Raw genomic sequence first — 24,152 nt, forward strand, 5'->3', positions numbered from 1 at the left:
TGGACTAACCATGACAAGTTTTGTCATGTATCTGAGGGTGCTGGGACAGTCAATGCTCAAAGAATCATTGAAATTATTGATTGTATGAAGAATTTCCCGAGAGGGAATTTTGACTGCTTCCTAATGGGTGGTTTTCTTGGACGCCTCATTTTCTGTCAATGTCCTATGTATAGATTGACAAATATAACACGTGTTAGTATTAACAGTGGTCTCTTGGTTGGACTTTTATTTCTAAAAAGTTAACACTAAGGATCCTATTAAAAACACACAAAGTAAAATATTGCACTAAGCGTTATTTTTTTTTTTTAAATTTTGTGACAGGACTGGAGCTTGAACTCAGGGCACTGTCCCTGAGCTTCTGTGCCCAAAGACAGATCCCAGTTGAGCCACAGTGCCTCTTCCAGCTTTTTGGTGGTAAATTAGTTTAACAGTCTCATAGATTTTTGATCCTGGTCAGTCTTTGAACCATGATCCTCAGATCTCAGCCTCCTGAGTAGCTAGGATTACAGGTGTGACCCACTAGTGCCAAGCTTATTTTTATCTGAGCCGACCTCCTTGCCTATTTTAGTTCCCTTAACCTTACCCTTTGCTTGCAGGAAGCCCATCTATACCTTGTTTCATTACATTCTGAGCAGCTGGATATATTAGTGAAAATTTTTCTGAATTGCTCTAGTTTAAAATTTTTCTGGAATTGGACAACTCAAAGTACACTGAGGTGTTATTTTGCATTTTATATAGTAGAACTTTGCAAATATTTAAAGCAAGGAGTGGAAAGGGTAAGCGTATCATTTTAACAAGTCCAAAAATGTCAAAGCAATTGAATGGCCACATCTATGAAAGCCTCCTTGGAAGATGAGTTTTAAGAACCCATTTTAATATCAAATAGTAAAGCTAAAAGCTAGGTGGTTGAGCTGTGTTCCAACTTGCAAAATTGTCACATATATTTTCTTGCGGCATTATAGGAATGGGTCTGGCAGACAGTCTAAGGACTTCGATGAGTGCCAGCAGCCCAGATACCCACAGAGCTGCACCTCAAAGTGCCAAGAGAAAAATCCATTCATCCAGCAACGGCTGTATCTGTTTGCAAATTAATTTACTTGAATAAATTCCCATTCCCCTGAAAACAAATTCAGAGGGGACACAAACTCTGCTGATAATCCAAGTAAAGTGTGTTTTACAGATGGGAGATTAATACAGCCAAATGTTTGATGGCACTTCCTTTATAAAAAGGAAAAGGGCATGCTTCCTATGAATAAAAAGCAGCTGTGAAAAAGAAAATGTAACAGTAGACAGTCATGCTAGTACAAAAAAAGAGCACAATATTTTAGACAGAATAGTAGTGCATGGTAACTCCTGATTTGTCCATGCGTGTGTGTGTGTGTGTGTGTGTGTTTGTGTGTGTGTGTGTGTGTGTGTGTGTGTGTATGAGAGAGAGAGAGAGAGAGAGAGAGAGCGAGACATCGGACAGTGAATAATGAAAACAAGAATGATTCTAGCTAAGAGTAGATGAGGTCTTGCCTCAAGGTATCCACATTTAAAAGACAAGCATTAATTGATAAGTTCTATTTTCTCTGAATTCCTAAGAGGTCAGTGCTGAAGAGCAGGAGAGTGTGGAGGGCTGAGGGAGAAGATGAAATGGGCTAACAGGGACGCTCAAGACACAGGAAGAATCTGTAACCCAGACCTACCATATGGATACACTGAATACGGGAGGTAGGATGTAGGAAAGGACCATCAAAAGTGAGGTGTAAAGACACAAAAAACCCCTGCATTTTTAGGTGATTTGGGCATGAATGCCTCTTCCTGAATACCACCTTAAGAACTTGTTAACACTCAAGTAGAGAAGATTGACAGGTATATGAAAAACATAAATTTATAGAATGCAAAAGTCCGGGGCAAAAAGATGACCTAGTAAATGCTGTATCTGTTTATAAAAGAAGCCCATCAAAGCTAATTAGAGGCAAAGTTAGTTTGAACAAGTGACAGCAAATGGTTCAACAAAATTGATTTTTAGAGTAAACTTTAATAGATGGAATTTATGGCTTTCACGGGCAGATAGCTAGAATTGGCATTTAACAGGTAATCCACAGTGAAGTCAATTGTTCTGCAATCAGGCCCTGTAAGTTTTCCTTCTACTGATAAAGTTCCTCACCCTCCCATTTGCCAAATACCAGTGTTTGTCAAAGAGACTCATTGCATTATGGTTGGTTGGCAGTCAGTGAATTCCAGGCCCTAAGGTCTTCTCTGGTACTCAACACCCACAAGACTCTACCATTTTTTCAAATCATTTGGATGCTGTGGAACTTTTCACAATCACCTGAAAATTCTGGATATTCTCAATCTCTGCCGAGGTTCACAGTTTCACTTACTTTCTCTTCTCAATGTAATCCTAACTCTTGCCTGATCGGTACTACACCATCCTCTCAAGGACCCGTTTCCTACCAAATACCACATACCACTGGATCTTAAGGTGAGCTGTGTGTCCTCTTTGATTCTGTTAATGCTCCCTGACTACATTTTCCTACCTCCACAGTGTACCTATTTCCATCTTCAGTCCACCAATTGGCGGTTATGGCTTTCTTACAATCATTCACTCACCATGTGTCTTCACTTTCTTCTTTGTTTAGCTTAATTCTATAAACAATAATCACCATCACCCCCTTGCCCTCTCCTACCCTCCCATTACTGTGCCTGCTCAACCTTAACTTTCTCTGTGTTCTTCCCCTGCACACAAGCAGTCCAAGATTGTGTACTTTGTTCATAACTACCTTACCTCAGTAGTTCTCAAATACTTCCTGGCAATCATGCCACTTCCCAACTTCATTCATTCTGTTATTGCTAGATGATGATGTCATATTGTCTTCCTTTTTGCTTTCCATTTCCACTGTATGATAATAGCGTACACTCTACTTTCCCTGCCATTTCCCTAAGAGTAACTACCTTAGTCGTCTTCTTATGTACTAAATATCACTCTCTTTTTTCCCACAAAGGCTTCCTTCCACTAATTCTTTCTCTTTCTCTTACATCAGTAATTCTCTCTTCTTTATTGAATCATCTCCATCAGCCCAAAATACACTATTATTACTCCAATGTAAAAGAAATTAATCTCCCAAAATGCTTAAGGAAAAGGTAGCCAAAGGTAAGAAGGTGGCACAGCTCTTGTTGAGGTTTATACTCAGAGAAAAAGACCAAGAGAATTTTGGCAGTGGATAGGACATTCAGGCCAAAATGATCGCACTGGTTTTATCTAATATGTCCCTTATCTTTGGATCCAGCAGCAAAGGACTTTGTTCTTTCAGACACCTTAAGGTGTCTCCTGGAACTCAGGCTTTGCACCACCTAATAGCTACACACTGTGCAAGCTGGCCCAAAAGTACAGAGCAGAGTAAAGCAGGAGAAACAGAAACTGTTGGCCTGAGCAGAGAAGGATGTTGCCAGCAAAGGACAAGAAGACTTGTCTTCTGAGTGGGGATTATATTATCACCATAATGGGGGAGAATCAGATGGCTCAGCTGGTGGCAGCTGCACTGATGTGAATTCCATTGAGCTGGGTGCCTTTTTGCATTTAAGAGGGTGGTTCCCTTCTAGTAATCACACAAACTGAAGGGCAGGTTAAGGTGTGTGGTAGGAAGACATAGGAAGACATACATCACTATTACCTCACACTGGTTAATTCAGGAGACAGAAGTGCTCTGGCTAAACTAGTGGAAGCTGTCAGGATCAATCAGAAAAGACGAACGAGATGAAGTCCTTTACCATTGGGAGACAATGTCTGAGGTCCCAAATCTGAATGTCACAGTGCCATACTGGAAAAGGCAAAGGCTAAAGCACTTGCTACTGAATTGAGTTAGAGGCCCACTGTTGATTGTCTGTACATAAATGTAATAGGAATTCTCTATCCTCTCCCTTGAAAAAGAATTAAAGTCTGCCCTGGCTCCTCTTGCCTTTCCATTTACTTACCCCACTTCACTCCTTCCTCTAATGGCAAACAGCTTGAGCTGCTGTACTGGCTGACTCTGATTTATCTCTTTCTTTCTCTCTTGAAACTATTCCAATCATGCCATCATTCTTTCCTCTTATCAAGGGTCAACCATTGAAGATCATTGTTGAATGGTGTTCATTTTGCTAAATCTAGTGGTTGATCTTAGTCTCCATCTGACTCGACCCACAAGAAGCATTTAACACAGTGCATTATTCTCTGTTCTGGAAACACTACTATCATGGGACTTCCAAGAAACCACAGACTCTTGTTTTTCACATACTCTATACCTTTTTCTCTTTATCAGTTTGATTTCTAATGATGAAACCCCAGGTTTAAAATCTGGACATCTTAGCTTTTTGACAGCCCCCCCCCAATGTCTTCAGGTGTCATTTCTACTTAGATATGTAACAGGCAGCTCAAATTTGTCTAAGCTATGCTCTTGATTGATTTTTCACCTTTCCCTGAGCCTCTTCTAATCTTTTCACTCTCATTCAGTGGCTATTTTATTTTTCTATTCACTCAGGCCAAATTTCTTGACTTTATCTCTGCATTCTTCTTTCCTCCCCAATCCATTATTGACTTTTTCTGCAAATTCTGGCACTATCTTCAATGTATATCCAGTGACTACTTCTTACTGGCTCCTTGGTCATGAGGACTTTAGTAATCACCTACAATAGTCTCCTAACTGGTCTCTTTCTTCTGTACTGCACTGAGAGTGGTCCTGCTGAGCCAGGGTAGAGCAGAAAGTGACCCTGCTCTGATGGGATTTCTTCAAGGTCTCCACTCTCAGGTCACTGCTGTTACTGTAGTCTCAGGGCTTCAGCAGGTCTGGTTTGGTTTGAGCAGATGGCTTCCTTTCACTCACTCATAACCTCACTATTGCCTCCTATAGTCCTCTAGTACAAAGTAAGCATGTTCATAGCTGTGAATAAGTGTCATTTGGATCAGAGTGATACATTTTGAGCTGCTATTTACCCAAACCCAGATGACCAAGAGGTCTTAGACCTTAAATTTGAACTTAAATTAGAACTGCTTTACCTTATGAATAATGCTGATTTCATTAGCATGTATTTTCAAGCTACTTTGGAGGATGTCTCTGAGTTAGCAAGTTTAAAATAGCTACCCCTGTATGTATTCAGACTTTTAGAGTCCAGTCCATTTTTCCTTGAGTTTACATGTAAAGCACAAAAGATAAAAATTTTGTTACTTTTTTTTCCCTTGAAAATATATGTATTGAACACTTTGCCCCTTGACTGTTTTGTTTTTATTCCTTTTGTGTTAGCCTTAAACTGTATCTATTCTACTACAAATGCAGTCAGTAATTATTTTGATTATTGTAACTACTTTTTCCTTAGAAAAGAATATAGGTTTTCTACCACTATTGAACTTCTTATAGATTTTGGCTTCAAGGGAACCTTTTGAACTTACAAAGCGGTTTGAATTCACAAATCCTGAAACGAATGGGTAGCTCTTAGATAACAGGTTCTAGAAAAGGAGAAAGAAAAGAGTGATCCCAGCAAGGATAAACTTATTAACTAGAGCTTCAATAAATAAGTAAACACATATTTTTCCACTTTCTGCTAGCTCAGGAAAAGATAAGTTCCAGGATGATTTTTATAGTGTTGACACTCATACATTCCCCTTAGAATTGGAGGACAAAGAGTCTCTTGAATTAAACAAGTTGCAGTCAAGAAAAAGGTAGCATAAAGGTAATACAGTAGGAGTATTACCTGCACATTGTCTTTTGGATCTGGTTTTTCTTTTCTTCTTCTCTGCCCCCTTGCTTCTGCAATGGCTTCCTGCTGCATTCAAGCTCCTTGGAGAGGCTGCTCTGGATTCCTAGCTGTGTTGTCACTCTGGGTGCCACAGGAGCTACTTTTCTCTCCCAGCTGATAATTTCCTCAGGAGACCTGGTGTGAAACACTGTTCCTCAGCACCAAGCCCCCTGCTGCTGAAAGACCCAGACGCTGAGCCGCATGGTTTGTTGTTTTGTTCTCCAGGAGCCCCTGTTGGAGCACATGGCACTTTCTTTAGAAAAAGAAACGCTCTGCTATTGTTTCAAACAATACAAGAACACACTTGGAGGCCAATGAGGAAATTTCATTTGTTGGGAAACAATCTATTATTTTAAATGGTATTTTTAAAAAGAGTTAATTGGCCTTTTTCTGATCTTTCTTGGGGAAATTGCATTTCCATTTCTCCCACAGATTAATGCAAGACAGATGACTTTGTAAATTTACTGCAACTCTTTCCTCTTAAGCTTTACAAATGTGTTTTTTTATTGTGAAAGTACTGTATAGAGGGGTTACAATTACATGGACAAGATAATGAGTATATTTCTTATCAAGCATTGTAGCCTCCTCCCCTCCTCCTTTGTTTCCCCTTCCCATCCCTTCCCATCCTCCCCCCGCCCCTCCACCCAATCCTCCTTGCCCCCCCACCAAAGTTGTAAAATTCATTTTCCCACATAACGACTTGTACATCTCATTGTTGCAATCGTCCACCTGTATCCCTATTTAAACGATTTGTTTTTTCCCTTCCCCTCCACAAATTATACCAACCTCAAATATAGTAAAGGAAGGGGTTATACCATGGGGAAGGGACATACAAGCAACAAAGAAATCATCATATAAATGTGTTAGAAACAATCACCTGAAAGAAAAAAAAAAAACATTTGAATACATATCTTAGAGTTCATTTCCCTAACATCAACTTATCTGACCTTTTCTGCTTGACTCAGACATATACTAGTTATTGCAAATAAGGGAAACCATGAGACCTAAGTTTCTTTGGGCCTGGCTTACTTCACTTAATGTAATTTTTTCCAAGTCTTTCCATTTCCTAACAAATGGGGCAATGTCATTCTTTCTGATGGAGGCATAGAATTCTAGTGTGTGTGTGTGTGTGTGTGTGTGTGTGTGTGTGTGTGTGTGTGTGTGTGTGTGTGTGTGTGTGTGTGTGTATGTGTGTGTGTGTGTGTGTGTGTATCCCATTTTCTTGATCCATTCATGTACTGAGGGGCATCTGGGTTGGTTCCATATGTTAGCTATGGTAAATAATGCTGCAATAAACATAGTCGTGCTGGTAGCTTTAGTGTGGCCTTGTTTGTGATCATGTGGGTAAATGCCCAAAAGTGGGATTGCTGTGTCATAGGGGAGCTCTATGTGGAGTCTTTTGAGGAACCTCCATACTGCTTTCCAAAGTGGTTGAACAAGTTTACACTCCCACCAACAATGCAGTAAGGTTCACATTCTTCAGATGCTATAATCAGTACAAAAACAAAAACAAACAGACCAAAAAAAATGGCAGTTGGGTGGCAAGAACAAGAGATTCCTAGATGGATTGCTAAGCAACACAATAGCAGTTGGGGCATTTCCTAGACCTAATGCCTAAGGTTGCTTGGAATTGTATGTGAAACTTTTTTCTTCTCCGGGCTTGAGCATAGGCAAACAGGTAGAATGAATGGCTTTGTTTTCAGTTTCTGCTGAAAATAATCACTGTGTTTATCTGAGAGTTATTTTGACTGTTTGGCACCAGTCTTCTTAATAAAAGGGCTAATAATCATCTTCATCATCTAATATGATGAAGAAAATATCTAGAAACAATAGGCACATCAAAGGCTACTATTGTTTTATAAATGACAGTTAAGCAAAACCTGCTTAATGTTACAGTCTATTATCTGATGTCAACAAGGTAAGGAGATAGATATCAGAGTTCCCTGTGGAGGGAATGTTTGTTAGGACACTGCTTGCTGATCCCACCCTCACTGGTATAGCAGGTCGGGGATGGAGCCCAGGATCCTGCTAACTTCTCCTTTTCTCGGGTTCCCAAGAGATGTAGATGCTGCCAGCTGGGTACCAGTCTCTGAGAACCACTGATGTAATGCATTATGCAAACTTTGTTCCTCTCAGGATATTTATCATAAATAGCTTGATGTGTGCTAGGCTTAACTCCTGTAGACACATAAAAGTCTTTCCTGTCAAACAATTTATAAGCTGAATACATTGATGATAATTCATATTCAACAGTTAATTATAAGCTAATTGATTTCAAAGAATATTTTACATACATGAAGTAGGAGATAGCAAAGAATCAAGCAGTGTTTCAGCACTCTATGAATTTGGCATGTTATTTGTATAGTCATGTTAGCTTATGTTGTAAGAAAGTAGGAGTTGGTTGTGTTAGGTAATTTATACATGTATAATTTATAAATAAATCATAACTTTGTATTATATAAAAGCATGCAAAAATATACATGTTGTATAAATGTAAAACCTTCCATACATGTAGTATATTTAGTTTAATTAGAACCCAAATTGAGTTCAAATGAAGGTATAAAATCAAACTAGCCATTTTAATTCAAGGGAATTAATATTTTATTTTGAGGAATTACAACAATGTTTGTATCGTGGCTATGACAGGGTTTTTCTTCAGCGTGTGGCACTGTGGAAATCAGAATGTGACCTGCTCTGAGTTACTCCATATGGTAGAGGACAGTAGTTTTCAGTCTGTGCTCTGCCCTGAGTGACTCCATTTTATAGAACAGCAGATCATGCCATTTTGAGTGCAAATGCTGAGGCAGAATGACTCTACGTCTTGTTTATGCAAGTAAACAGTCACCATCTGTCTAATACAAAACATGAGGCACAGACTGATATAACTTATTTATGCAAATAAAGGATGACCATCTATGAGCTTTTCAAAATATATCAGGAACACACGGACCTATAGTCATATAGAACCTGTAATTTCATAATTTATTGAATAACAATAAATGCTTCTTTTGTTGGTGTTAATTTGCCAAGTACTACTGATACCATTTGATGCCATTAGCAAACAATTTCTTTTATTCTAGTCATTATGACTAATATTAGCTATCAAGTAACATACTAATACTTCACAAGTATATATAATATATAGTATATATATATATATATATATATATACACACACACGCACACAATACAGGATGGCTAAGACAGGATGAAAATAGTGAACATAATGATAGTGTTAAAAGAGGACTTGTTGAAGATAAGAGCAGAGAATATATACAGATACAGTTAGTCTTGATGGCTAGATAAAATATTCACATAATGAAGTTACAGAGCTGTGAATCTGGTACATCTGGTCTTAAAACACAATGCTGTGTGAAGGTGCAAAGCTAATTCGCTAGGCTTACTGGGTCTAGATGGGCAGCACTTCGAATAGGTCCTGTCAAGTAAGGGCATCATACTGAGTTAAAGCCCCAGGGACAGAGTTGTGGCCTTGTCACCTGTCAATCCATGATCTTTTCTTTTTTTTTTTTTTTTGGTGGGGGGCTGGCCTTGAGGCTTGAACTCAGGGCCTGAGCACTGTCCCTGAATTCCTTTGGTTCAAAGCTAACACTGTACCACTTGAGCCACAGCACGATTTTGGCCTTTTCTGAATAGTTTATTGGAGATAAAGCGTCTCATGGACTTTCCTGCCCAGCGTGGCTACAAACTAAGCCTCAAATCTCAGCCTCCTGAGTAGCTAGAATTGCAGGTGTGAGCCACCGGCTCACCAGCTTCCATGATCTCTTTCATGGCAATGGAGTTTCATCATTCTTTGGTATAATGTGTTAGAGAAATTCATGGGCTTGATTTTTTATGTTTTTTTTTAAATGTCTACGAGTGCATATGTCCCTGATTGAATCTGATAAATTCATAAGTGAAAATCTTTACTTGTGTAAACAAGCTAATCAGCTTGGCTCATGGTTTGTGATGGACAGATGGTGGTATATTTGCACACACAAGATGTAGGATCATTATGCCTTAGTATTTGCACTCAAAATGGACCAAACTTCTGTTTTATAAATTCAGAGGCAAGTCACAGCCTGAAAGCCTCAATGGTATTCCATAGAACATGGCAGAACTTTGGAGCAAGAGCAGCCTGCACTCTGAATATACCCAACAGAGCCATATCAGACCAGACCATGGTGGTGTGGGGAAGTGTAGGGCAAATGGAAGTTCAAAAGCAGGTTTCAGATGTAGAAATGGGCTGGATTATGTAGTACATTATGAAACAAGATCAGGAGCTTTGGATTTGGATTTTCTTTGAAAGTTAGTGGAAAACCACTTGGAGCACTTTCCTTAAGAAATTTATATTATTAAAAAAAAAAAAAAAAACCTGGTCGCTCTACAAAGAGTAGCTCGAAAAGAGGGAATAGTGGAATGAATGTAGGTGTGGACCCTGATGCTGAAGCAGTGATTTTATCTGTCTCAATGTTGTGATCCAGGTGATACATAGCAACACAACAGGCTCCAATTAATGGTTTTATTATTACCGTTAAGTAGCTTCACAAAGGAGTTGCCATTTTCAAAAGCAATTTATGAACACAATATATCTTCCTCAGTGTCATCCGTTTCAATATTCTCACCCATCTTTCCCCAACCCACTCCTTCCCTCCCTCTTCTCAAATCTGTGGGATATACATTGGGTTCTTCCCCTCTTCTCTTCATTTGTCTGTCCTTTCCCCTTGAGCCCACCCCACCCCTTTCAAGTACCTGCTTCCTGGTATTTTATTTTGCTGAACTTTGATTTTGCCTTTCTAAGGAATTACAATATTTGAGATCTCCCTTGAAACTACCATATTTCAGTTCATACATTTGTATTTACTTGTATACAATTCAATGATTTTCCTTTTATGTTTACAAACTAAATCTGGCTTTCACATATAAAGGAAAACATGAATCCTTTGTCTCTCTAGGCCTGACTGACTTTGCTTAACATCACTCTTTGCAATTCTTTCCATTTCCTTACAAATGGTAAACTATCATTCCTTCTAATGGCTGAGTAAAATTCCATTGTGTATAGATATCCTATTTTCTTGATCCATTTCCATTGAGGGGCATCTGGGCTGATTCCATGTCTTGGCTATATGAAGAGTGTTGTGATAAACATGATTGTGCTGGTGGCTTTATTGTCTCCTGGTTTATAATCTTTTTTTGCTGTTGTTTTTCATATTTTTAAAATGTCTTTAAATCTACTTTATTGTTATTATAGAGGTGATGTATGGAGGGATTACAATTGCATGAGTCAGGCAATCAGTACATCGCCCTCACTCTCTGGTTTGTAATCTTTTAAGACAATCTTTAGAATTCAAACATAAGAAGTTCATTTGCTAGGTAGGAAGAATACAAACATTCCCCACATCTTTTAAATAGTAATAACAAAAGCACCCTAGAGAACTCTGAATTCCCTGCACAGATGTTCAGGATGTAATGTAACAGAGTCTGTGTCAGATAAGTCTGTGTAGCTTTGAGGTCAGACTTGGTTTCCACAAGAGTTGGGCCTTCTAAGTGAGTTGCTTGACATTGCAGGGCCTCTGTTTTCTGCCACAACAAGACTAATCAGCTTTCTAACTCCAGGCTGCTGCTGGGTTCAGGCACAAGGAGTCATTGCACTGAGCTTTGGGGTGGTCACTTTGCATATATTTACATGTATTTAAATAAAGGTGTCAAGAGAAGAATGTAACACAGAATGAAAGTGGGTTAAACACTTCATGATTCAAGAAGACTGGGGCAGTTATAATTATCAAAGGTGAGAAAGGAAAACCAAGAAATTGAGACTAGGTCATAATGAAGGTGCTTTTCTGTCTTAGTTTTGTCCTACTTGTGCCTTTTAAGAATGCTATTAGGTGGAAAACTCACAAGAAAGGGGAGAGAAAGACTAACAACTCTTTGAGAGGAGTAAGTTCTCTTCTCTGGTAGTTATGCTTGTTTTGTAGATAAAGAGCATTCAAGGGGCTGATCCATTGTTGTAACTTTCACATTGTAACTTTCACAACCCAAACTCTGCACATCCCCAAGCACTGAACTTTGCTTCTTGGTAGAATTATGATGACAGTTGCTTTGTAACCATTTGTTACATCTACAGAGCTGACTTCCACTTACTTGTAAATGATAGGACAATTCTAATGACTGCTCTGCCATTCTCTATGAATGGGTAATTGAGACACCTCAAGATTGCCCTGTGAAATAAGGGTATAGTAGTCAGATTTCAGAGAAAAAATATGGAAATCAGGGGTAACACGATAGGTCAAGCTGAAGTAGATTGTAAACTCTCTGAATGCACTGACTCAGATAAGAATTTTAATAAAAAAAAAAAAGCTTCCTTGTTGAAAGCATAACTTGTCTGAACAGTTAAAATACTATATCCAAACAAATCCCACATGGAGCATTTTGTTTGTTTCCACATTTTTTATCCTTTTAGCAGGAACAAAGTGGGTGTGTGGAAAGGGAGAGAGGAAGGGCGAACAAAAATATATTATGTGGAAAATGAACTATGCAAATTGTGGACAGGGATGAGAGGGAGAAACTGAGGGAAAGCGAAGAAAGGGGTGACATTGTCTATAAAAGAAATGTACTCATTACCTGACTCACGAAATGAGTATAACACCTTAAGAATAATAAAATTATACCTTTAAAAACTTTATCGTAAATACTATAGCAGAAGAGATATTGACAGAGAGAAACAAAGACTTATTATTTCGTCCAGGTCTGTTCAGTCGCTGTTCTGTCCTTGCAATTACTTTTGTGATGACAATGAATAAACCTAACTCTTTCACCAAATATGCTTAAGGATAATTTCACAGCTCAGTGCAATGCAGCTGCTTCTGCCCTGGCCAGTGTTTCGCAGCTCAGAGCAACAGCATATGGGCACATGCAGAAGGAAGCCTAGCAGGCGATTTCAATTTCAAACCATGGCATCGAGAATAGTGTATGTTATCTCCACGTTCAGATTCCCTTTTCCCCCATGGAATGAGTCCAGAGAGAAAAGAAATCCTTGTTGTGTTGTGTTTAACAAAATGCTGCTAATAACTTCCTCGCTGATGCTTTGCAAGATGATGCTCCATTTTTTGCAGGGACTCTTTTGCTCTTCTAATTTTTATATTTTGTTTTGAGTGTGCCTCTATTTCATTTATACGTAGCCCACCAAACTGCAGCATTCTAAGAGTTATTTGATGTTGGAGAAGTTCTATACATTTTTTATAAGCCAAGTTAAGTGTTTCTCTTTGAACCATAAAGTTGTCTTTTGCCTTCGCAAAGTGGAAATCAAACTGAAAAATAACATGGATAGAGTTCCTAATGCAAAATCAGTAAGAAGAGATCTATCTACAAAGAGCAAAAGGAAGACTTATTCTCTATTCTACAATATCCTTCAGAAACAAAATGGAATTTGTATAAGGCTATCATAGTAGAACCCAAGCAAATGACTGTCCACTAGATGGTCCTATCAAATGGTCAATGTGGTTTAAAAAAATGGTTATTCTGAATCATGAATATCATGCAATATTCCCCTCGCACACCCCACCAAGTGCACAGAATCTTTCACTTTTCAGAAAGCTCAATTAGCGTTCCTGCTTCCTTGCACAACAGGATTGTAATACATGAGTTAATTAGGCTTTTTAGCCTTCTGTCCTTTTTCCTTGTACCCAAAAAGGTATCAACTGATTTTTCTGAGGCATTTAGAAATTTTCAAAGCACAGAACAATGTACTCAAGGGTTTATTTTTCATATTTTCAAGGAATACAGTTCTACCATAGTTGTACAGACATAAAAAACTGGAGAATGTGAATATGGTTCCTTGGATCTGGGATTACCTCAGTAAGAGAAAATCTATAAGGCTATGTGCTGCATTAGAAGAAGGATAAAACAGAAAAGGCGAAAGGCTCATCTAGCTCAGCTGTGTCAGAGAGGCCCTTCTTGTGGTGTTCAAATCTTGTTTATGCTTTTTGTCAGTGTAGTTCACTGTCTGCAGTATTCCCTAGAATCAGATGGAAGCATCATTGTTCTGGTTGGAGAAGGGAGATGGAAGGGAGATGGATGTTTTCTGTCTTCTGGCCTCATCTCTTCCCACCAGCCCAACTCTTTGAGGCATAAGTTTGGAAACTACTGGCCACTGTTAACTCTCATTTTACATATGAGGAAACAGAGGCAGGAGAATCCCACACTCATTAGAAAGATACATGTTTTGGACAGAACTTGGTTCTTTTCCCTTGTCTCTGCTGGATATCTATAGTAGAGGTTTCTCTGTCGAGGTAAGATTGAATATTAGTAGGCATTGGGAGACACATGGCCCTTGTTGAGATCCCTTAACTTTTTTGAAGTTGGAGTTAGAAGCAGTTGTGGTTAGTTTATGAATATATATTCCAACTGATGCTGTCTATGAAAACTGAAATGGAATTTTATGTACTTTTCTTGTGTTAGGAAATAGATTGTTATAATTTTTAATCACTCATAAAAAAGAGATCATTCTTAGCTTGTTAGGGTATATGAAAATAAGTATAAAGCCATATTTATCATACGGAATACTTTGCTCGCTCTTTCTACATTACCTCTTCAAAGAGTGCTTTATATTATTTATTTCTTAACAGCATTGTTTCTTTTCAATTGAGATCTTCTATCCAACTAACTGCATTGTCTTGCGCTTTCCACCATATCACATCTTATTTTTCTAGTTTTACCTGATTGTTCAAAAGCGCTTACAAAAAAGTTAGAAGAATTCCCTTGATGGTTTTGCCACTGAGCAGATGAACACATTCGAAATCAAGCTCAGTGCTCAGTTTTGCCTGATTTCATATCAAAAATATCATCCTCCCAATTTCAGCAATGGTGTCTATGGAGGAAGACCACCTCCTATGGCTTCTCCTTGTTCATATTGTTATGAAGCTGCACTAGGTGAACTCTACTCTGCTTCATCTTCCACCTGTTATTCTGAGCTACATTTTTCTTTTTATTTATTTATTTATTTATTTTTATTGTGAAAATACCATACAGAGGGGCTACAATGACATGGGCAAGATAATGAGTACATTTCTTATCAAGCATTGTTGCCTCCTTCTTTGTTTCCCCTTCCCATCCCTACCCATCTTCCCCCCTCTGCCCCCTTACTCTCCCCTGCCCCCCCTCGAAAGTTGTAAAGTTCGTCTTTTGACATAACAATTTGTACATCTCATTGTTGCAATGGATCCACCTGTATTCTTATTTAAATGATTTGTTTTTCCCTTTCCCTCCACAAATTATACTAACATCAAATACAGAGAAAGCAGGGGTTATACCATGGGGGAGAGACGTACATAGCAACAAAGAAATCATCTTATAAATATGTTAGAAACAATCGCATGAAAGAAAAAACATTTGAATACTTTTCTTGGGGTTCATTTCACCTAACATCAACTTATCTGACCTTTTCTGCTTGTCTCAGAAATATACTAGTTATTGCAAATAAGAGAAACCATGGGACTATGTTTCTTTGGGCCTGGCTTACTTCACTTAATATAATTTTTTTCCAAGTCTTTCCATTTCCTAACAAATGGGGCAATGTCATTCTTTCTGATGGAGGCATAGAATTCCATTGTATATATATATATATATATATATATATACACACACACACACACATATATATATACATACATATATATATATATATATATATATATATATCCCATTTTCTTGATCCATTCATGTACTGAGGGGCATCTGGGTTGGTTCCATATCTTAGCTATGGTAAATAATGCTGCAATAAACATTGTTGTGCTGGTAGCTTTAGTATGGTCTTGTTTATGATCATTTGGGTAAATGCCCAAAGTGGGATTGCTGAGTTATAGGGGAGCTCTATGTGGAGTCTTTTGAGGAACCTCCATACTGCTTTCCAAAGTGGTTGAACAAGTTTACACTCCACCAACAATGCAGTAGGGTTCCCTTCTGTTCACATCCCCTCCAGCATCTGTTGTTATTAGAGTTCTTGATCATAGCCATTCTAACTGGAGTGAGGTGGTATCTCAATGTTGTTTTGATTTACATTTCTTTTATGGCTAGAGAGATTGAGCATTTCTTCATGTGTCTATTGGCCATCCTTCTTTCCTCTTCAGAGAAGTTTCTTTTTAAGTCTTTAGCCCACTTATATTTATTGGGCTGTTGTTTCTTTGAGGATTTCTTGTTGGGGGATGAGCTACATTTTTCTAAAAGGATGAGAATTAACAACAGAATCAGCAATCTTTATCATTTGACAAATCAAACACTAGTAAACATTTATTCTGCAACGATTGTGAATGAAATATTTTGCAACAGTTAAGGTACAAAATTTATCTGAATACCCCCTGAGTTAATCCTGGCTCTGTTGCTTAATAGATACATGACACTGGGCAGGTTAGGTACATTGTCTCTTCCTCACTTTTCTTATGAAAAATCGTGATGGCAACAGGAATATATACCTTTACAGAGGTGTCAAATCTGAAGATTTAAAATATGTGAGATATTCAAACCAGTCTGGCCAATAGTAATTGGTGTATTAATATTGGATGATATTATTTTCGGTTAGATACCATCTCAAATTTATTCCTGTCATATTCCCTCCTAATTCTTCTATTTCTTCACTCAGAGATACCATCAACTGTTAGTGCACTTAAAATCTGACTCTTTCTTTCTTTCCTTCTTTTCTTTCCCTTCCTTCCTTCCTTCCTTCCTTCCTTCCTTCCTTCCTTCCTTCCTTCCTTCCTTCCTTCCTTCCTTCCTTCCTTCCTTCCTTTTCTTTCTTTCTTTCTTTCTTTCTTTCTTTCTTTCTTTCTTTCTTTCTTTCTTTCTTTCTTTCTTTCTTTCTTTCTTTCTTTCTTTCTTTCTTTCTTTCTTTCTTTCTTTTTCTTTCATCAGTCGTAGGCTTGAACTCTGGGCCTGAAAGCTGTCCCTTACCTCTTCAGCTCAAGGCTAGCACTCTAGCACTTGGGCCACTGCACCACTTCTGGTTTTCTGAATGGTTTATTGGAGATAAGAGTTCCATGGATTTTCCTGCCTGGGCTGGCTTTGAACCACCATCCTCAGATCTCAGCCTCCTGAATAGCTAGGATTACAGGCACGAGCCACTGGTGCCGGGCCAAAATCTGACATTTTCTATGTATTTGATGAAAATAATATCTAAAACCAGATATTACTAGGTACTATTAAGAATACTGCCAGATAGTATTAAGAATGCTTTATATGTTGATTTTAATAATCTATATTAATAATATTAATATTCTATATAATAATATAGTAGCTTTAAAGTGTAGATAAAAACAAATGAATTTAGACAATGAGAAATTATTGGAGCTGGCCCCGGGTCATTTCACTAACAAATGGCAACAAAATAAAAAAAGGGAGGTGAAAAATGCACCTGATCGGCTGATGGAAGTCCAGGTGTCAGATACATGCAGGTTCTGAGAGGTACTAGAACATGGAACGTGAGAGACATCTCTTGAACCTGAAAATAAATTTTAGAGAATACGAAGTACTGCTTTCCCCGGTGATCAGAAAAACTAGAGGATTTATTACCTCACAAATCTGTGCAGGCTTCTGGAAGTCTCAGGAAGACAGAGTATGATACACAGGACTCAACCCTCATCCAGCCTTGGGAGGTTGCGCTTCTGTAGGGAAAGCAATAATACAGCCCTCCAAACATCACTTGGTAAAATAATGACTGTTCAAATAAAATATGAAACTGAGTCAGAACAGTAATTTTATGTCACTGTTAGCTTATTAAGTTTCACTTTGCTTTTTGTTGTTGCTGTTTTGTTTTATTTGTTTGGTCTTCCTTAGTTGAACTTCCATTGGATGCGGCCTCAGGAGTCACTAGGAGAGATGCCTGTACACAGTGGAGCACTGCTCCAGAGACTGGTGTATTAACCGTGTCTGAAGCCCTCTGCCCTAGGTCATCACAACTCTGTTTGGCAAGAGCCACTGTCAGAAGGCTGACAACTAGGTCAGAGGCAGTTGTTTTGGCAGTACCTTAAGAACTGCAGTACTCCATCGGGACAACTTCAGGCATTTTGAACAATCATGGGTTTGGAATCTAGGGACACATTAATGTATTGGTGTTAATATTTTGTCTCAGAATGCTCCCTACTGTGTTTTGTAGCAGCTCACACGAAGACTACAACTTCAAAAGACATTAATTAATTGCCCACAGTGTTACCAGCATGCAGTGGGAAAAACAAACAAAACGTAAAACAATTTTGGTTAAATAATTGTGTCTCTGAAAAGTACTTTTTCACCTTTAGTATAAAGCATTTCATTATAGAATTTTCAATTTTCCCCGAGGGTTTATACATATCACAACCTGTAAAAGCATAATTTTCTTTTTTCCTCCCATGTCCAATTATCTTCTCTTTTTACTCTGACAATCAGCTAAAGATAATGTGTTAATGTAATAATCAGTTGTAAATTACTCATTTCAGTGTGCTATCAAACCTGTTTTCCAGCTTGCTCTTCCTATGTCAGTAAATAATATCAGTGAAACCAGAAATCTCAGAGTCAACTTTAAATTATCCTCAGTCCGTCCAGATCCAGTACTGTATTTGCATTGATTTGGTTTCATAAATTCATAGCTCCAACTTCCAAAGTGGAGGAAGTTACCAAGAGCCGGACCATGAGTTGGCCGGCTGCTGCCTTACTCATCCTTGTTGTGCTCCGTGGTCTAGGGAAACCTGGTAAATCATCAGTGTCCTTGCTGCACAGAGGAAGATGCTGCTGCCCAGATTCCCAGCAGAAACAATCACAGGTAACTCATTATGCATCCATGTCCCACATTAGTAGTAGTGATTACTGCTACACATTCCTATCCAGACTACTCATCTCTCACCCCCACAGTAAGGGTTCTCTGAATCCATCCTTACTGCTGCACATCTTAGCAACTTGATTTACAACTCCCCCACCCCCTGCCCCGCCCGAAATGCAGCCTTCCCCTTTCACCTGGCTAAGTCTCCATAAGCTTTAAATACAAGCTCCTTACACCGTTTTCTTTTTCAAGGTTTTTCCTTAAATCATACAGTTAAATGACAGTATTATTTTATTTTTTTATTACTTTACATTTTTATTTCTCTATGAAAACTGAATGAGAAAATTGCTATGTATGAAATGTTTTGTACTAAACTGTATATACTAATATAAAGTGAAGACAGTAAAACCAATGAAAACAACAGTATCATTCATATTCTTTTTTTAGAACAGATATGCAATATCACTGAAACTATAAAGATATGTATATATACACATTATGTCTATATATAATGTAAGTTTTCCTAAGAATAGGTATTTCATACGAAATATATGAGCCTTAATGTTAAAATCATAAGTAAAAGTGATAAAAGCCCAGATCCATTAATATTAGAAATGAGCGGTAGACACTAATGTCAAGATCTAATGACTCCAGAATATAAGGCACGTATTTTAATTAATAGCACAATCCTTGGCCTCTTTGCCATCAATACTTTAATGGTTGGTACTCAGAAAGATAGGAGGAATGAGGAGAGAGAGCGGAAAAGTTGCTTATTTACTTTGTCTCTTGATCCTGATGTTTTACATAGCTAACTGCATTTTTATTTTTATCATTAAGTCATTTCTACCAATTGTACAAATTGAACAAAATTTTACCAGTAGGAACTACTTTAAACTGGCCCCTGTATCCTTCTTTCTAGGTCACCAGTGTTCCTTGAGCCTGTTCTAGGCATTCCTCTTTGAAACTACTACTACTCACTAGTGGTGAGTGGCTTCAGAAACCAATATTTGAGTGGTAGGTTTATTCAGGGCTTCTGGGTAACTTCATCACATGGCCTAAGAATACATGTGTGCAGATGTAAACATGCATATACACATTTTTACATATATAGATATACACTAGATTAGTATCACTGATGTCAGTCTAGCACTACAAAGTGGAATCTAGCTTTTCAGTATTTGCAATTCCTTCTCCAACTTCGTGTTCATTTATATATATGTAAATATATATAACTACCACTATCCTCAGTGTTTAATTGTCCTTTTACTCAAGCTAGTATACACATAAGTCAGTTTGTAACTTGCTAAACCATCCTGTGTAAAAAGCAAGCCTACCAACTACAATTACATCTCTATATTTATGTGTAATGTACATACTGTGAATGCCCACATCCCAAGCGCATAACTCAGTAAATTTTGATTAATGTACCAATAGCCCTGTCTAAAAACAGAATTTGCTGTATTGAGAGTGTTTCCTCATTCTATTCCTAGTCAATCTCTTTCCCAGAAGCAATCACTTTCTGACTTTTTTAAAACCATAGATTACTTTTGCCTCTTCTAGGACTTCATATAAATGGAAATATATTCTCTTCTGTGACTGGCTTTCTTCACTCACACTATTGCACGTGTGAAATCCATCCACAGTTGTTTATTCTTTCTTATTGCATTGCCCAAGTATACCATGATTGTTAATACCATCTCCTGTTGACGGATATTTAGGTTTGCTCTGGTTTGAGACTAATATGAGAAGAGCTGCTAAGATTATTCTGCAAAAGTCTTTTCCCGGATAAATGTTTTAATTGGTTTTAAATAAATGCCCAGAAGTAGAATTGTTGGGAAAAAGAGAAATACGTTTCTCCTTAAAAGAGACTAGGGAAGTTTCTCCAAGTTGGTTACCTGATTTTACACTGGTACTGGAAATAAATGAAAGCTTAAAATATGCCACTTTTTGGCATCCTTTGTTGGCAGGTTCCTAAAATAATCATTCTACCTTGTGATTTTAATTTGCATTTTATACTGATGAATAAAAGAGCAGTTTTTGTTTACTGACCACTTGTATATCGTCCTTTATGGAAATCTTTGTTTATGTTTTAAAAAACCCAGTTTTGTATTCTTTTGAGTTTTAGTAGTTCTTTCTGTATTCTAGATACAAGGCATTCACTACATGTGTTGCAAGTTTTTCTCTTTAATTTTGAGGTTGCTTCTTCAATTTTGTAATTGTGCATTTTAAAACATTTTAAATTTTCATTTATGTTTTAAATACTTGCCAAACTCAAAGTTGCAAAAATGTTCTACTTTATTTCCTTAGAATTTTAACTTTTTGATCTGAAGCTAGCCCATCTTACATCACATGTTTAACTATGTTATGAGGTAGATTGAGATTGTGTTCTCCCACATTGCTATCCTTTTTGCTTTCTATTCGAGATCCTCTATCCTTATGATGCTCCTACACATGTTGGTTATTGTCATGTTTTCATAGATCTTGAAGTCAGTTTATCTGAGTCCTCCTACCTGATTCTTTCTCTTTAAGATTTTTAAAAATTAGCTTATGATCTTTTCATTCATAAAAATTGTAGATGGGAAGGGATGGGAAAAGGAAACAAAGGAGGAGACAACAATGCTTGATAAGAAATGTACTCATTACCTTGCTCATGTAATTGTAACTCCTCTGTACGGTATTTTCACAATAAAAAATTTTAAAAAATTGTAGATTCTGTTTATATTTCTAAACAAGTCCTCCTGAAATGGTAAGAATTGCAATGAATTTGTAGCTTCTTCTCAAAAATGTTCATTCTTCAGAAGAAATTATCTACTGTTAGATTTATTTGGCTCTTTAACATTTATTTATCAATAGAGTTTTGATGTTGGGGATCAAATCAAGAGCTTTTCTCATGCTCTTTCACTGAGATACAACTCTAACCCAATATTTTATTGTTTTGAGTATAGAAATTTTATGCTTACTTTTAATTAAACTTTATTAAATATATTATAATTAAATATATTTCAGTAATCCTATGCATGAAACGTTTTCTGTTTTATTATTTTCTAGTTCCTTCTGTTATAAAAAAATTGAATTTTGAGTATGAATTCTCTTGTTCCATACTTGCTTATATTTATTTGAGTAGCAACTTTATAGATTTCTTTGCTTCTTTAATATTTATTTTAAAAACACAATATTTGTTTTGCTTTGTATGTTCTGGACAGAGTCTAGCTAGCTATGTTGTTAATTGCTCTTCTTCCTTTCTTGGTTCTACAGGCATGCACTGCCATGCCTAGACTACTTCTTTGATTCACTTTTTGCATGAATATTTAAAAGATGGTTTACTTTAAAACTTTTTAGCCTTCACTTTTTAAATGTTTATACTTTTCATTTTCTGTCTTGTTGCACTGTGACAACTAGTTTACAATGTAAAACGAAAGAAAATGACATTCTTCGTTTGTTCCATACTATGATTTCCTCATTTTATTTTAACAGGGTCACATACACTAGGCTGTAGCCTAGGCTGTCCTTAAACTTTCTGTCCTCCTGCTTCAGTTTCCTGAGTGCCAGGACTACAGGTATATACCACTATTCTTGGTAGTACTTGTTATGACAAAGAAACCTGGACTTAATGGATTTCTAGGCCATGATAGCTTCAAAAAGGTTGCATGAGTAATATGACTGTGTGGTGCAAACCTGACATATTCCAACTTCTTTTTGTGTAAGTAATAAAGATAAGCACATTAGTTAAAGACTTGTAATGTTTATTTGTGCTGAAGCACATGTAATATATGAGAAAGGATTTGAGGCAGTGCAGTTATGGTTATCTAATACATAACAATGGCAGCTTTGACAATTCTCATAAAGCATGATGTTGGATAAAATTTTCTGATCCATGAGTATCTGATTTGGCTATTTATTTATTTATCTTTATTTGTTTAATTTTGACAGTCATGGGGCTTGAATTCAAAGCCTGGGCACTGTCTCTGAGCTCTTTTGCTAAAGACTTAAAGCTCTATCACTTTGAACTACAGCACCACTTCCAGCTTTCTGGTGATTAATTGGAGGTAACTGTCCCATGGAATTTCCTGCCCCAGGCTGGCTTCGAACTATGATCCTCAGTTCTCATCCTCTAAAGTAACTAGGATTATAAGTGGGAACCGGTGGGACCTGGCTGTGATTTGGCAGTTTAAATCTTTGTATTTTTCTATAAGGTACTTCAGATCTCTCATCTCCTTAATATGTTTCATATCTTATTATTACTAAAATTACATTGAAGACAGAAAATGTGCCTCATTTGAAGAAAAGTTAATTACTATTTTATTTAAAATAAAACTCCTTATATACATGTATAGTTGTACGTACCCTTGTAGTCTAAGGTTACAATAACAAAAATAGCTATTTAAATTACTCTTTTTCCATGGAGACATTGGAAGAGCATTAAAATAATCTTCATATTCATTCCACTGGTGAGATTAACTAGGTCTCACAACATCCTGAACAATAGAAATCCAACAGTCTGTTGATGTTGAATTACTTTTAGCCTGTTTAGCAGTACCTCTGGCAGAGATTAGTTGGCTTTGTAGCTCAATTTCTGGACTCTATTCTGTTATATTGATCGGGTGTCTGTCTTTTTGCCAATGATATGCTTTCTTAATTAATGTAGCTTTATTCTAACTCTTGGAATTAGGTAGTTCCAAGTTAGGTAGTTCACCAACTTAGTTCTTTTCTGTTTTTCAAGATTGTTTTGGCTATTTAAGCTCATTTGCTTTTTAACCTATGTTTTAGAATGTATGAAAGCACTTAACCCACAATCCTCACACAGCTCAGCTCCACGGGGTGTACGCTCTGCCTTTCTCCACCCATTCATCAATGGTTACAGCTGAGTTCTTTCATTGGTGCTGGTGGCGCCTGTCCCAGGCTCTTGTATCTTCTTTTCTAGTAAGGCCCTGATTTCAAGCCCGACGTCTGACAAGAAAACCAAAAAAAACGCAAAACATCAGCCTGTGCATTTGGCAGTACTTCAACTCATACACAAATACTAATTCTATTCCCAGATGCATAGTTTAGAACTAAATTCTTGTGACATTTAGTCCGTGATTGAAGAAAGCATGCTTAGGAGCGGTGTGGCTCAGTGTAGAGTCCTTCCAGCAGGTGGGAGGTCACTCCCCATGACTCCTGAAGGCAGAAAAGGAGATCTGCTTTGTTTCCTCTTTCTCTCATTTGGAAATACTAAAGAACTCCAAGAAATACTAAATAAACTCTAGAAAAAAACCAACAATGTAGATGGATTGTCTTCTGCCCTACCTTGTCACAATTCCAGATTTATACTATTTTCAGACTTTTTCCATGTTAGTTTCTTCATTTATGTTTTTTGTGCATTTGTATTACTTTTTATCTTCTTTTTGGGGCATATGTTTGATATTTTTTTAATTGGGAAAATACCATACAGAGGGGTACAATTATATGGGCAAGATAATGAGTACATTTCTTATCAAGTATTGTAGCCTCCTCCTTTGTTTCCCCTTCCCATCCCATCCTCACCCCCACCCCCCCCACCCAACCCTTCTCCCTCCCCCTACCAAAGTTGTAAAGTTCATTTTCGACATGACGACTTGTACGTCTCATTGTTGCAATG

Source organism: Dipodomys spectabilis, unplaced genomic scaffold, assembly GCF_019054845.1.
Source record: "Dipodomys spectabilis isolate Male_0828 unplaced genomic scaffold, ASM1905484v1 ptg000455l, whole genome shotgun sequence".
Classification (NCBI taxonomy): domain Eukaryota; kingdom Metazoa; phylum Chordata; class Mammalia; order Rodentia; family Heteromyidae; genus Dipodomys; species Dipodomys spectabilis.